The 14,519-nt window shown below is 41.4% G+C and overlaps 1 protein-coding gene across 27 annotated transcripts in view; it reads left to right on the top strand.

Moving 5' to 3' along the window:
- Tenm3 (teneurin transmembrane protein 3) overlaps positions 1-14,519 on the top strand; it is a 2,373,066-nt gene that overhangs the window by 2,031,178 nt on the left and 327,369 nt on the right. Inside the window, exon 1 of one of the 27 annotated variants that reach the window (XM_074054925.1) lies at positions 13,294-13,442. The exons of 24 other annotated variants lie outside the window; for them this stretch is intronic. The gene's annotated coding sequence lies outside the window, so the exon portion shown is untranslated. Of the gene's footprint in view, positions 1-13,293; positions 13,443-13,635; positions 13,933-14,519 lie in introns of those variants that run through there. 2 more of the 27 variants (XM_074054926.1, XM_074054928.1) reach the window with 2 other exon arrangements.

The following is a 14,519-nucleotide window of genomic DNA, read 5'->3' as shown; positions in this document are numbered from 1 at the left end:
CTACACCACAATCCTCCTATTTTTACTTCCTGCAGCAGCTGGGGTGACAATGGCACACTACCACACCTAGCTCTTTTCTGTTTGATATGGGGTCTCATGAACTTTTTTGCGTGGTCTTGCCTGGATCAACAATTCTCCAGATCACAGCCTCCCACATAGCTGGGAAGACAGGTATGTACCATTGGGCCCAGCTATTGGTTAAGATGAGTCCTCAGTGACTTATTGCTGGGGCTGGCCTGGAACTGCAATTCTCCCAATCTCAGTCTCCCAAGGATCGAGGATTACAGATGTGAGCCATTAGTGCCCAGCAATATGACTTACCTTTAAGACTTTACTTATAGTAAGGTAAGTGCTGTGATTATTATGTTTTCTTAGTATAAGTGAATTTGTGCAATAACCAGGTGACATCCAACCATGAGGAGACAGATTTCAGGATAGGAGTGGGAGACATTTAAGCTGAGACCAATAAGACTTAGCCAAGGGAGAACAAAGAGAAGGAATATCCTGTGCAAAATACCAGAAACCATGGCTGATGTTAACATGGAGGAAAGGCTAAATGACAAAGGGTCTTATAAAACATAGTTTGCATGTTATCCATTCTACTGCCAATGGGGAGCCATTTAAAAATTCTCAATCAGTGAACAGTTATGATCATATTAGGTTTCTTTGAAAATATTTTTCTGAACGCAGTGTGAGGGATGTGGTGGAAGAAGATAAAAATAGAAGCAAGTATCGTATTACAGTCAAGTGAAAAATGACAGTTGCATTAGCAAAGGTGATGACTGTAGTGATGGAAAAGAGTGATTCTAGGGCAAGGCCTATGGACAGATTTGACATGGGGAACAGGGAAGATAGTGATGATAAAAGAGAAGGTATTCAAGAATGACACCCAGGTTTCTGCCCCGAGCATTTGGACGGATAGGGAGGTCTCAGTCACTGACATGGGGAATGCCAGAAGAGATAGAAGTTTGTGGAAGGTGATTATTTTAGCTTTGAAATGTCACATTTAAGGTGACTATGGGGACAGCCTGTCAAAGACACTTAAGTGATTGCATATGAGTCTGGCTGGGAATTGGAATCATTGGATCACATTTTTGTGAGCTGGGACGTGGGAGATGGCAGTGACTGTGGAAGTCAGAGAGAGAATGGAGAGAGGAAGGCCATTTAGGCAGAGAGAATAATGAGACATACAGAGAGGTAGAAAAGGGGAGGGACATATTGGAGAAAAATCAGAATGTCAAGTGTGAGATAAAACCAGATGGTCCCCTTAAATGATAGACTGAGGAATTAGATTTATTCTTTAGTCAACATGAGCCAAGGAGGATGTGTATTTGCATCTGCAAATAAGGCAGTAGGAAAATGTAACTGGAAATGTGGAGACCTAAGCCAGGGATGGTGGCACACTCATGTAATCCCAGTACTACAGAGGCTTAGATAGGAGTACTGAAATTGTGAAGTCAGCCTGGCCTATAGAGTAAGTTCCAGGCCAGCCTGGGCTACACAGAGAGACCCTGTCTTAAAAGAACAAAAATAAACAAACAGAAGAAATGCAGGGACTATGAAGTAGGTTGTTGAGGTATCCAAGATAATGCAATGAGATTCAGAAGCAAGGTAGTTTCAGAGGTAAAAAAATAAACCAACAAAAAACATAGATGGAAAATGTAACTGTGAAAATAGGAGTGCCACATTACATCTGACTGAACATGGGACAGACAGAGAGAGTAGGTAAGTTGGCAAATGTGGATAACTTTGAGATAAAAGGGAGAAATCAGAAGGGCCTGCATTGGAGAAATTCATAGTCTTGAGTTTATCAAATTAAATCCCAGAAACTAGACCAGATGACATTTTTGTTTTACTCTACACTACAAGAGCAAAAAAGGATTTAGAAAACCATTCAGAAGGAAACTCGAATGAGAGGAAGCCTTGCCAAGGGTGAGGCTGGGCTGTGTGGGGGAGCTGAAGGACATGATTGTTGTAGCTGAGCCTGGGTTCTGCAGGCATCACTCTGGCGGTGGTCAGCAGAACAGTGGACACAGAGATGTGACACATTTCCATGGGGATTGCTAGGGCACAACTGGTTGTTTTGCTGTTGTCTTTGAAGTCTATAAAAGTAAAATTCTGGATTTATCCCAAGAAGAATCTGATACAAAGTCAAACAAATCAAGAAGGCTAAATGCCATTTCCACTTAAGTGGCTGTCTGTTCTGGGGGGTGGGAGAAGAATTGGCATGGTCTTTGCTGGTGGTCTTTGCCAGTTCTGTGGTTTTATGGAAGTTATGGTTTTGTTCAAGAGAGTCAATTCTCCCTGCCAGATTGCTACAGAAAGCTATTTTCCTTCAATTGTATTGCTTCAGACAGTCTACAAACCCAGTGTTTATTACACGACTTCTTCTAGCTTTAGTGTTTACACTGCAGGTGAATTTTTTCTCTTTAGTGATTTGACTTTTGTGTTGGTTGTTATTGTTTCCTTTTTTCCAGTAAAAGTCTTTATTCCAATAGAAACTGTTTTAATTCTCAACAAAGAGAAAGAAAGGAGAGCCCATCCTATGGACCCAAGTGTTAAGGTGGTTCTTAAGAGAGGGACAATTGGAAGATGCTTGTAATGTGGAGATTAGACATTCTGTCTCCAGCAGGAGATCAGGGCTGGCATCTGCTGAACAGGCAACTAACTACCTGCCTTGATCCAGAGAAAGGCCCAGAAGGTGCAGCTGCCAGCCACGGGGAGGGGTGTGAGAAAATAGGAAAGTGATTTGAAATAGGATAGGGAAAAAGGCACAAGAATAAATTTCAGAATTTTCAAATATTCTCTCTTTAGGCATATGTAGCTGCTGCCTCTGTAGACAAAAGTGATCTTTAATTATTCCATGAGAGTAGAAAGGCAGCAAACTGACAGCACATATAAGATAAACCTAAAATTGGTTTATTCCTTCATAATTGGAAGAAAATTGAATATGGATTTGTAGTTTACTTTTTGGAAAGTCTTGATCCTTTAGGAAAAGAAAAAAAGAGGTCTGGGAATGATGACTCCTACTTGTAATCTCAACTACTTGGGAAGTGGAGATTGGGAATATTGTGGTTCACAGCCAGCCTAGGCACACACACACACACACACACACACACACAAAGCTAGCAAGATTTTATCTCAAAGAACAAGACAAGCATGGTGGTACATGTCTGTAATCCCAGCTATGAGGGGTATATAGATAGGAGAATTGTGGTTCAAGGCTGACCCCAGCAAAAAGCATGAGACTTTATCTGGAAAACAGCAAAAGCAAAAAGGGGTGGGACGTGACTCAAGTGGTAAAGTGAAAGTGTTTGCTTAGCAAGCATGAGGCCCTGAATTCAAAACCCAATACCGCCAAAAAAAAAGGTTTTTTTCAAGAACTGGAATATTGTAAACATTCTAATGCTAGGAACAGAGTAAGAAAAGTTGTTTGCTTTTCTCTTTCTAGATATGATGATATTAATTAAGCTTCATATTTACCAGAAGGGCTGGGCAGTTTCATGTTTGACTGTGATATCATAGAGATTCTAATTTTTCTTTGCTAGTGGCTCTTTTGCTGTAACAGATGCCTTGGGCCCATCCTAACGTGCCTCTCTGCTTTACCTAAAAAGGGGGCAGGGGAACAACATTTTGGATCACTAGTGAGTAGGAGAGATCTTTCCATTATATGACTAGGCATACTTCCAGGTGCATGACCCTAGGAATATGATATCCTGGGAGAGCATCAGAGCTGGGTAAGAAGGGCAAAGAATACTGCTTTGTTTGTCCTTAGGGCCCCAGTTTTCCTCTGGCCTCTGAGAAGCCATTTGTGGATGTTACGGGGTCCCTGCAGGCAGGAAATGGGTGGTTTGCTCTAAGACCAACTACCTTGAGCCTCCTACTTGGAGAACACCTTCCTGGATGTGGATAAGTGCACACAGTATTACTAGAAGAGACCCTGAAAAGTAGTTCTGTGCTACGTGATAACTGGTCAGTCAACATCAGACCACATTTATGACACTGGTCCCATGGATTGTAATGGAGTTGAAAATTTCCTATCACTAAGAAGACATATCCTTCATCACATCATAGCACAATCCATTACACCCAGATTCATGGTGATACTCGTGCAGTCAGACCTACTGTGCTGCCAGGGACGTAAAAGTAGAGCGCAGACAATTACATGCAGTGGGTAATACTTGATAATGATAACTAGCAACTATGTTACAGGTTAGTGGGTTTACTAGCTATCCTTTTAGCCATGTTTTAGATTTACTAACTTCTATTTAAAATGAATCCTCTACTGCAGTAACAGTTTGCCTCAAACATCTCGCTTACTGTGTCTCGATTGCATCGGAGTCCAGGCCAAGTAATTGACTTAGACCATTTAGGTTTGTGTGTTGTGTTCACACAATGACAGAATCGCCCAACTCATTTCTCAGCACGTATGCCTGTCATTAATAGATGAAAGACTGTATGTAACACTTAAGCAAGAAGAACAAACACATCTGATATGGTTAGGGTTAGAACCTTGCCACAACAATATAATATCAAACATGTAATAATTTAGCTCACACACACTTTGTTACCTCTCTTGGCTTCTAAAAAAAATCACCAAAGCTGTTCTCACAGAGGAAATAATCTTTCACCTCTTATATGCATTGTAATGTGGCTACTATCTTAACACATGGAATGTTAACATATGAAGTAAAGATGAAAATAACTATGTCCTAATCATATTTGTATTAAGAAGTCTACATTTGGAAATGGCTGTGTGGGAGCCTTTAAGTAATTTCTTAATATAAACAAAATCTTGATTTATAAATTTCTAATGGATAGAAAGACAACAAGACAATCAGGAGGGTGGGAAAAACCAGGGCAGAAAAGGAAAAACTTTAAGAAAATGATGACTTTAAGTATACAGTAACTGAAAACTATTTTTGTAGATATTGCTCAATGGTAGAGTGTTTGCCTGCTGTGCAGGAAGCCCTAGGTTCACCCCCAGCACTGGAAAAACAAAACAAAGAAACTGTAAGAAACTCCTGCATGGCCATTTAAAGGATGCAAGAGGCCCAAGAAATTTCCTTTTACAGGGAGAAAAGTTGAGGCCCAGATAAGTTAAAACTTTAGCCAGGTGCCAGTGGCTCATGCCTGTAATCCTAGCTACTCAGGAGACAGAGATCAGGAGGATCCCAGGAAGCCTGCCCTGGGCAAATAGTACATGAGACCCTATCTTGAAAAAACTCATAACAAACAAAAAGCTGACAGAGTGGCTCAGGTGGTAAGAGAGCACTTGCCTACCTAGTATGAGGCTCTGAGTTCAAGCCCCAGTACTGCCAAACAACAACAACAAAACCCCAAACTTTCTAAGGTTATACAGCCAGTCAGAAGAACTGTGTAAAGAACCCAGGTTTCCAAATTCCTAGACAAGTTGTAGAGAAATCCTTGAACAATGAACAGTGTTTCTTCCCACCATTCATTGCAATGTGCAAATGATTGAATCTGATACTTCCTTCATATTCCTTTATTTCTCAGTGAGTCCATTTTGTCACCAGTTGCAATAATGCTTATTCAAATAATCTGAGGGGTAGACAAAAAAGATACCTCTTTTCTGAATTTCAACCAAGTATTTTCCTGACACTGATTATGAGACTGTATGTTTTTATTAAAATTGCTAGAAGTAATAGCCAAGCAATAGAATAAGCTTTTTATGGCATAAATGCCTTGCTGTAATTTAGGACTTTCCTCACTTATCATAAATTCCTGTTAATCACAACCTACTCTAACTGCACTTTTCAAGTTAGACAATATCTCATTCTAACCATCCTCCTGAAACCCTGCCAGAAACTCCTGGAAGCAAAATTTACCCAAGATCCACTGTAGAATACACACCCCAAAAGGTGTGGTTATTTAACATAGATGTGTACCTAATTCTGAGGACCTTTCTACTCATTATGGTTGCTTATATCATCTGAATTAAAGCTATCTTAGACTCTGTAGTTAAACTGACATTGATATACTGATCTAATGAGTAATATTAGGAAATTAATTCTGAAATGCTCTAGCTCGCTCTGCCTTAATCTTTAAAATTCATTTGAATGATCACATTGCACAAACGTTTTGTTGAAAATCTTGCCAAAGTTTTCAGCCAAAAATAATACAGGTCTATGTATTTTCACACCGGTTTCCATTTCAAAGTCAAATTACCACGATGAATGGTGGACTTACCTGGTATCAAAATCTTTGTTTGGTCACTTGCCTCAGTGGTCATGATCTTTTGTTTGCCACGGTCTTTGGAGTTATGTTCATTTTGCTTCACTTCAACTAAATGGATGCCCTTACTTTGCCTTTCAGTGATCCCAGATCTTCTGCCAGACCTATTCCCCCTGCAGCAGTTTTCCTAAGAGGAAGAGATAGCACCAGTTTATTATCACTCAGAGGCTGAAAGCCCCCATGACACAGGCGCAACTAGAATTTTCCTTAGCCAATGGCCTCTGTCTCTCTCCACCTGTTTTATTTTTTTTCCTGGATCCCATCCCTTTCCCCTCTTTGTAGAGAACTCATTTCTTCTCATGTAGTATGGAACTTGATCTTTATATGATCCTGTTGCTGAAGTTGCCCTCAGCAAGACTATAAACATACTTGGTTTTTACAAACCTAGCTAGATCCTAGTTACAAGTTTGCCCAAAAGAGCCAGTCCATTTCTCTTTACAGAGTATTTTCAATGTTGGGATTACATTTGTCTTCCCAGTTTTAAAGTAGTCTTGCCGTGTGAGGTATAAGGAAGCCATTTCACGTGAAAGTACCTAACGTGTATCAAGCACATAATATTCAATAAAAGTGAGTAAAATTCAAATATAGAAACACTGAAAAAAAAAAACAATAGTTTTTGTGCACTAGCTGTCTCCATTTCTCCATCATTGGCTTGGTTTCAACAACCATTAAATCTGATGTTCATCCCATTCCTCTGCTAGAAATGATTCTTCTTTAGGTCACAAATTGCTTCTTCCTGCCCAAATTCCTCAATGTATGGTGTTAATTTAAATGAGACTATATTTGAGAAAGGTCCAAGAGGGTATCACCAAAGTAGATCAAGTATTAAATTTGTCTCCAAGTTTATGATCCAATGATTTTGTAATGAAAAACTGTATGTTATAAAGTTAAAAATAGTGACCTTGAGCTGTCAATGGTGTTAAGTGCCATTAGATCACTCAAAAAGTTTGTTAGGTAAGTAGTGGTATGGATTGGTAGGGGTGTGTGTGTGTGTGTGTGTGTGTGTGTGAAAGAGAGAGAACAGAAAGCCAATAATTCTAGACTATTGCAATAAACACAAATGATTGAATTGTTTTAATAGGCAGTTTCTTCAACCTGGACTATTTCCAGTGATCCTTCAGATCCTCCCACCATCCCCAAACCAGTATTTATTTAGTGTCTACTTTGTGCAAGTTACAAAGACACCACAATGCTACATGCTAGGGAATCAGCAAGGAAATGATTGCTATGTTCATGTATTTGTGATCTAGAAGGAGCACAAAGAAAGATACAGGAAGACTATAGGATGATGGATATTAGAAAAGAATACTTACAAAGCTCAATGGGAACACAAAAGAGGGGCCTTTAAACTGTCTTGGTGAACCAGGCAAGCTGAAAGGAGAAACTGACTTCTAAGCCAAGTAATAAGCAGAGATTGACCAGGTAAAAAGCAGAGATTCTAAGAAAATGCTTACATCCAAAATGATATATAGTAATATGTACATACACATAGTTTATGTCCACAAAAAAAAGAAATGTTGAAAATATTCTATGTGACCATGCCATGAAAATACCTGAAATTAATAAATTATTGATTATACAGATTTGTTTGTCAATAAAGACATGTTGCATAAACTATTTTCAAAAATGATTTTAGGAGATACGTATTCCTTGGAAATTTTTGATATTTTGAATTTTAAAGGGTAAATATAGAAGTCAGTGTCATTTCTGTGTTCTGCCCACTACATAAAAAATTTGACCCTGTAGTAACTTTTCCACTATAGGAAACTTCTCATCTGACAACACTACTATCACTAGTTCTCAGTGGATAACTGGTTCTTGGTGTCTAAAACAAAGTGCTTAAAGTAATATATTTAAGTTCAAAGATATGCTGCCTAACTTTTTGATATTTTAGCTGAAAGTGGAACCAACACTGATATTTTGGAATGGGTGAATGGAATGATGGTTGGAAACAGATAGTCCAGATTGAAGATAATGTTCCATAATTAAAACAGTTTGTTTTTATTTATTACATCTGTATTTGTTAAACTTGGACTGCCAGAGAATACATGCAAAGTACTCCTCCAGAATGTATTCCTATTTTCAAGTCTTAAAATAAGATGAACCCAATAGGTTGCCAAGCATGGACAAACACTGCCATCCGTGGGTGGGCCTGGGAATAGTCATATTGCTGGCACACCCTGGGACACAGCAGTCCTATCTCGGCCAGTCCTGGGCTTCCCAGTTAAAGAGGTTTATTAATGAAGCGAAGCTTTGGCCCATGTCTCTGTGCTAAAGACTGCCTTCTAACATTACCTTTGGACACCTGGTGGCATGACTTGGGTCCTCAGCTCTTGCTGTGTATTCAGTTCCTGGCATCCCTATCCTCAGCTAACTCTTGCTGGCCATCTGGATTTCTCTTGAAGCTCTGCCCTCCTGCCTTGTCCTGCTCTCAGCACCAGGTAGGAATGATTTTCCTTCCTCACTCCTGTCCCACCCACTTGGAAACTTGCCAGTACAGGGCAGAAGCTCACCAAGCCATTTGGATACAGTGCAAGACTTGATTGCCCCCCATGAGGAGTCCAGACCTCATTGCTCACACCCAGCTCCTGCTTCCTCCTTTTCCCCTGCCTGTCCAGGCTGCAGGGACCCAGCAGGCTCCTGCCCAAGGTCATTAGAATTAGGACAAAAACAAGGACCAGTTATTTTGGCACCCAACAGATTGGATATGTAAAGGAAGAATATTAGGACTTCATCGTGTATCAGATGTCAGAAAGCACTTGTTTTTCTGGTGAAATAATTTAACAATTTTAGGAATAAAGAAGTAAACTTACCTTTCAGAAATGATTTCAGATGTGGATCATTTCATATAGTGAAATAAATATGTATATTATGGATTGAATTTCCTGTAGCTTAAGGAACCACCTAGATATTATACTACCTTTTAGATTTATTGTAGACATCTGTGAAAAATTATGAATTGGCCTTTCTTGCAAGACTTTGTTTTCAAACCTTTATTTCTGTTCCAGTGTAAATAATCATTGAACTTTATTAGAGAATGAAACCAGAAATATGATTTTAAATAGTTTTATATCAGCTTATAATAGAGCCCACATAGCTATTAAAAAGTTATGTGCTACTGACAAAAATAGCACTTTGAGAAACATAAGGTGAAATCTAAAATTTTATTCATGGCACGGAACTGAAATAAGTGTATAATTATTATATGCCACTTGATGTCAACACACTGTAAATTTGATAACATAAACAGTTTCTTTGGCGTTTACTTTTTTTTAAAAATCAATTTCTTTGGAAAGTCCTGGGCCAGCCACACCAGCAGATGTGGAGCAACAGCCTCCCCATCCAGAAAATCTATTTTAAATAAAGTCATAATCTTTAGCAGAGTTCATGTAGACAAACTACAGTGACAGATATGTCATGACCTACAAGACTCCCTAAGCTGGATGATTAGGAATATTTTGGGACTGTTTCATTCCTCTATAGCATTCCCACTTCCACAGGAAACTAATATTGGCACTATTTTCTACTTATCTCTTGAGATAGCTTCAAAACAGCGGAAATAAGATGTTGTGCCTCTTTTGCCCCCTCTCAAATGCACAAATTATCCGTTTCTGAAATTGGATATCATGTTTTCAAATAGGTGATGTGGCTTTTCTTGATAAATCTGATTTAGAAAGTGAATCACTTGTAACACTGAGTCAATACTGTCTAAATATTGAGTGAACTGGTGAAGTGCAAGATTCAGGGACCCATCAAACCTAGGTTTAAGTTTTATGGGCACATTCTTAACTTCATCTGTAAAAATGGAATAACACTATTACTTGCTCATGGGGGGCGGTTAGAGAATTAAATAAAAATATATGTGTTGGGGAGTATAGTTCAGTCAAGAATATTTGCCTTCCATGGGACAGACCCTGGCTTTGACCCACAGCACTTTAAAAAAAAAAAAAGATACATGTCAAATGCTCAGTATAATGCTAGTCACAGTGTGAAGTGCTGAGTTTTAGTTTTTATCACAGTCTTCAGTATAGCTGTGAGTGTTTGGTTTTGATTTTGCATTAGCATCTCTGACAATATGGGTCCCATGCTTAATAATTATTAGGACAGGTAATCATCTTGCTTTCCATTACACTCTGATTTTTCTTCAAGGTTATTGGCCTAAGCAGAGAGAGGTCAGAGCCACTTTTAATATGAAGGTAAGTTGGTGCCAGTTTGATGAAACAGCTCATTTGTGGACTTTTTTTTTTTTTTAAATACAACTTGCTTTGATTTGGTTCATGCATTTTTAAAAATCTTCCTTGTGGTGTGTAGTCATTAGGCTTTCATGCCTAAAGAACTGAATTCAGTTATAAGTAAAATTCATTTAATATTGCAAGTATGATTCCATGTGGTTATTTATTCACAACATAAAATAGCCACATAATTCAACATATTTAATAGTGTCTGCTCATTGGTACTGTGGGAATTCTGCAGATCTTAAACCAGAAGTGCTTAAGTTATGGAATGCAGTTATCTATAATGCTAATTATCCCTGACATCATCAATATGGCAAGCCATAGTAGAAGAAAATAGAAGTTGAATGTGTGCCTATGATTGTTTATGTCTCTGTGCAACTCCTTGGTGCACTCTTGTATTTAAAGGAGGGCAGTGATTTAATGTATGAATGGGTGTGGTTCCGTGTGTTTTCTTGGAGACATATGTGAAAACCATCCTTCATATTTCAGCAACAGAACTAGTTTAAAAGCATATCTCTTCCTCTGCCTCTTCCCCATGGGCTTCTACCACTGCTCAGCTTCATTCAAAGTAAATCCTTGGTAATTCTCAGGGGATACTGTCTTTGCCCAATTTGCCAATTTGAATACGTATTCAGAAAAGGTAGAAGTAGACATACATGTAGAATATTCCAATATTCCGACATAAAAATTTTCCTAACCTGGATCTGCTATTTATAGATGGGCATTGCTTAATTAGCATTTTAAATGGGAATTTTAATAAATGCTATCAATCAATGACCAATTTACATAGCATTTATCTGGAGAAATGAGCATGCCAAGTATCAGTCTTCTTGAGATTCATCTTGACCCAAACAATGATTGAAGATGTTAGAACCATTCATTCTTCCATTAGTGCTCATCGTTCTGTTGTAATGTTCTAGTCCAGATCTGCAAACTTGTGGTCATTAAAAATCAAAGGATACATTTCCAAAATGTAGACCAAGCCCCCTGGGTCCTGGCAAATTTTAACTCTGCAATGGTCTTCTTATTTAATTCTTCTAAGATTCCAATTGAACAACTTCTTCACACTAGGTTCTAAGTAGTTACATAATATTTATCTTCACTTACTTCAGGCTGCCCTGGCCAAGCATTCTATCCAATATAATGATCTGTGAAATTATTCTTTTCAAAATATAATGAATTAGAAAGATATTTAAGAGCGTAGGAGTCTTTTGGTGCCCTACAAAATACCTATTGTTCTATTTTTTGACCTAATTTTCCTAAAGAGAAAGGATTCCAAAACTTTGAGATAACTTTGAAATTTAGACTCTGTCAAAGAAATGTCTAAATTTTAAATAACTTCTTTGTGTTTAAATAATCTCTATTCTATCTGAATAGTGTCCTAATTAAAGGGCAAATACGTTGATTATTAAGAGAAGAATACACAGGCTTGTTGTAATAGGACGGCCTGTGAGTCCTGGCATGAGGACAGTCAGAGTTACTGCAAGAGAGGTGAAGAGGCTCTGCTTAAACATGGAGTAGCATCAGTATTTCCCCGTACAGCGATGGGTTTGTTAGAAGGCAGTGGAAATTGAGAAGGAAAAGTCTCCAAATACGTGTAGGAGCTGTATTCACATCCCTGTAGCATTAGGTACAAAAAGTGGGAAAAGTCGAGGTAAAGGTAACGTGCCAAAAAAGACAAAAGGAATTGCTGTTACTGTTAAATCTTGGGACTGTGGATAGAATTTAGTCTTTAAAGGAAAAAAATAGGGCGGGGGAGGAGAGAATTCTAAGTGTAATCTTCTAATGATAAGAGAAGGGAAAGACTGATCTTTCCTTTCTTGCCATATTAATTTTTTTTTGGTTTGGTTTGTTTATATTTGGAACAGAGCTAAAATGTGAAACGAGTTAATAATAGTACTGTATTTTTGATTCCTTCCTTGTGTTTTATACAATACTTGAGTTTGAAGTCATTGTAAGGAAACACTACAAAATCCAAGAATTGCTAATAGTCATTCAGTTCTCAGTTTAACGGAGGAAGAGGCTGACGGGGGTAGGTGGAATATTCTAGAAGACAGACTTTAAAGCAGGACGTTGGACTGGAGGCAATGCAAAGATGATGTAAGTGGCAATGGAAGGAAAAACGGACAGTTTTTAAAAATAAAAATCTAAGTGCTGCAATACTGAAGCATCATTTATTTAGCAGTACAGCACATTAGCTCTGCCGCGCTCTAGCCCAGGATCCCCCCTCCCACCGTCCCCGCGGCCGGCGCCCGAGTCTCCGCGGCGTTTGCGGGGCTCCGGGCTCGCGGTGGCGGCCGCGGCCGAGCGCGGGCTGCGCGGGTCCCCGCAAAGTCCCCCCACCCCCGGAGACATCCACACGCGCGCCGCGCACGCCCCGCGGGTGCGAAGACTTGGGGGACCGTCGGCGAACCCCTCTGCCCGCCAGGATGCGCTCCCGAGGGCTGGGCACTTCAGTCCGGCCGGGAACGCGGAGCGCGGGGCATCCCGCAGCCGAGTGAAGCGCGGAAGGTGGTGGAGCAGGGGTCGGGCGACAGCTGCTTTTGCAAGCCGGGAAAGTGGCGCGGGGCGAGAGGCTCGATTCTGCCCGAACCCGGGGGTCGCGAACCCTGAGGCGCGGGGAGGGCTGGACGCCACCCGCCTCCCGAGAGTCTGACACCGGCTCGCGAGCGACGCGCGGCCCGCGTGCGTGAGTGCGCGCGTGTGCTGTGTGCGGGGCCGGCGGCGGGCGCAGGGCTGACGGGGCGGCCCGGCCCGGCCCGAAGGGGTTAAGCGTCGCCGCCGCCCCCTCGGCGGCCGGGTGTAAACAGAGCCTCAGCCTATCACGTCTGGCTGCCGCGCGCAGCCCGAGCCCCGCGCCCGGCGCTGTAACATGATACGCTCCCGACCCAGGCAACTTGGCAGCGCCGGGCTCGGCTCCGCACGGCCACGGCGAGGGCGCGCCGCGGCGAGGTGGGTGAGCGGCGGCGGCGGCGGCGGCGGCCTGAGGCGGGCGGACGGGCGGAGCGTCGCGCGGCTCCCCGGCTCGGCTTGGTTCGGTCGCTCGCCACCCGGGCACGCGGCGGCGGCGGCTGAGGTGGCGGAGGTGGTGGTGGTGGCGGAGGCGGAGGTGGTGGTGGCGGTGGCCGAGGCGGTGGCGGCTCTGCTCTTCTCCCCGGCTGGGTCGGCAGGGGAGGAGGCGCGGCGAGGCGCGGGTTCGAACCTGTGCAGAGGCCACGTTAGCATCTTGACATGAAGCGGGTTTTTTTTTTTTTTTTTTTTAACCCCTGAGGGACCAAATTGAAGGATTTAGAAGAGGTGGAGGCTGAACTTTCTCGATGACTCTTCGTCATCCGGAGTGGTGCAGGTAGCCGCGGGAAAAATGGAGTCTTTTGTTTCCGGTATTTTTAATTAGATGGATCTTTTTTTTTTTAATGAGTAACATACAGCCCTAACCCAGAAGGTAAAAGCGCGACCTCTCTCCCCGTCCCTCCTTCTCTCTCTCTCTCCCTCTCCTCTTTCGGTGACTTTTGCGATGTAGCTTATCGAATTCGTGGGGGAGTTAAGAATGATTTTGGATAATTTGTGTCTGAGATGTTTAAAAATCTGCATTGAGCTTCAGTGAGCCGCGCTTTGGTTCCATTAACAGAAATCCATCACACTAATTGCTTAATGGGGAAAAAGGTGCGAAATAATCTTGGTGGTGAAAAGAGCAGTTTTCCGCCTGCGAAATACTTGGTGTGTGCTTTTGTCGTGCGAGGGTTTTACAGAGCAACTTTGCAGCCGGGCTTCCAGGCAGGTTGCTCCCGTGGGGAAGAAAAAGAGTTGGGGATGGTTTGGAAAAACTTGTGCAAGATCTGTGCGAGTCCAGAATCATTTGCCCATTTATGAGCGTGCGTTAATAAAATAAAACAAAGGTCGCTGGCAGCTCTCAGAATGAGAGACCACATTTCCTCCCTCTGCTGTGCTGGTGTCCCTATCTTTCTGCAGTATCTTGGAAATGATAGATGTGCCTGTGTCACAAAGTCATTTTGTCTTCTGCAAGGCTAA

This window comes from Castor canadensis, chromosome 14, assembly GCF_047511655.1.
Source record: "Castor canadensis chromosome 14, mCasCan1.hap1v2, whole genome shotgun sequence".
Taxonomy (NCBI): Eukaryota; Metazoa; Chordata; class Mammalia; order Rodentia; family Castoridae; genus Castor; species Castor canadensis.
This window is presented reverse-complemented; position numbering and strand designations above follow the sequence as displayed.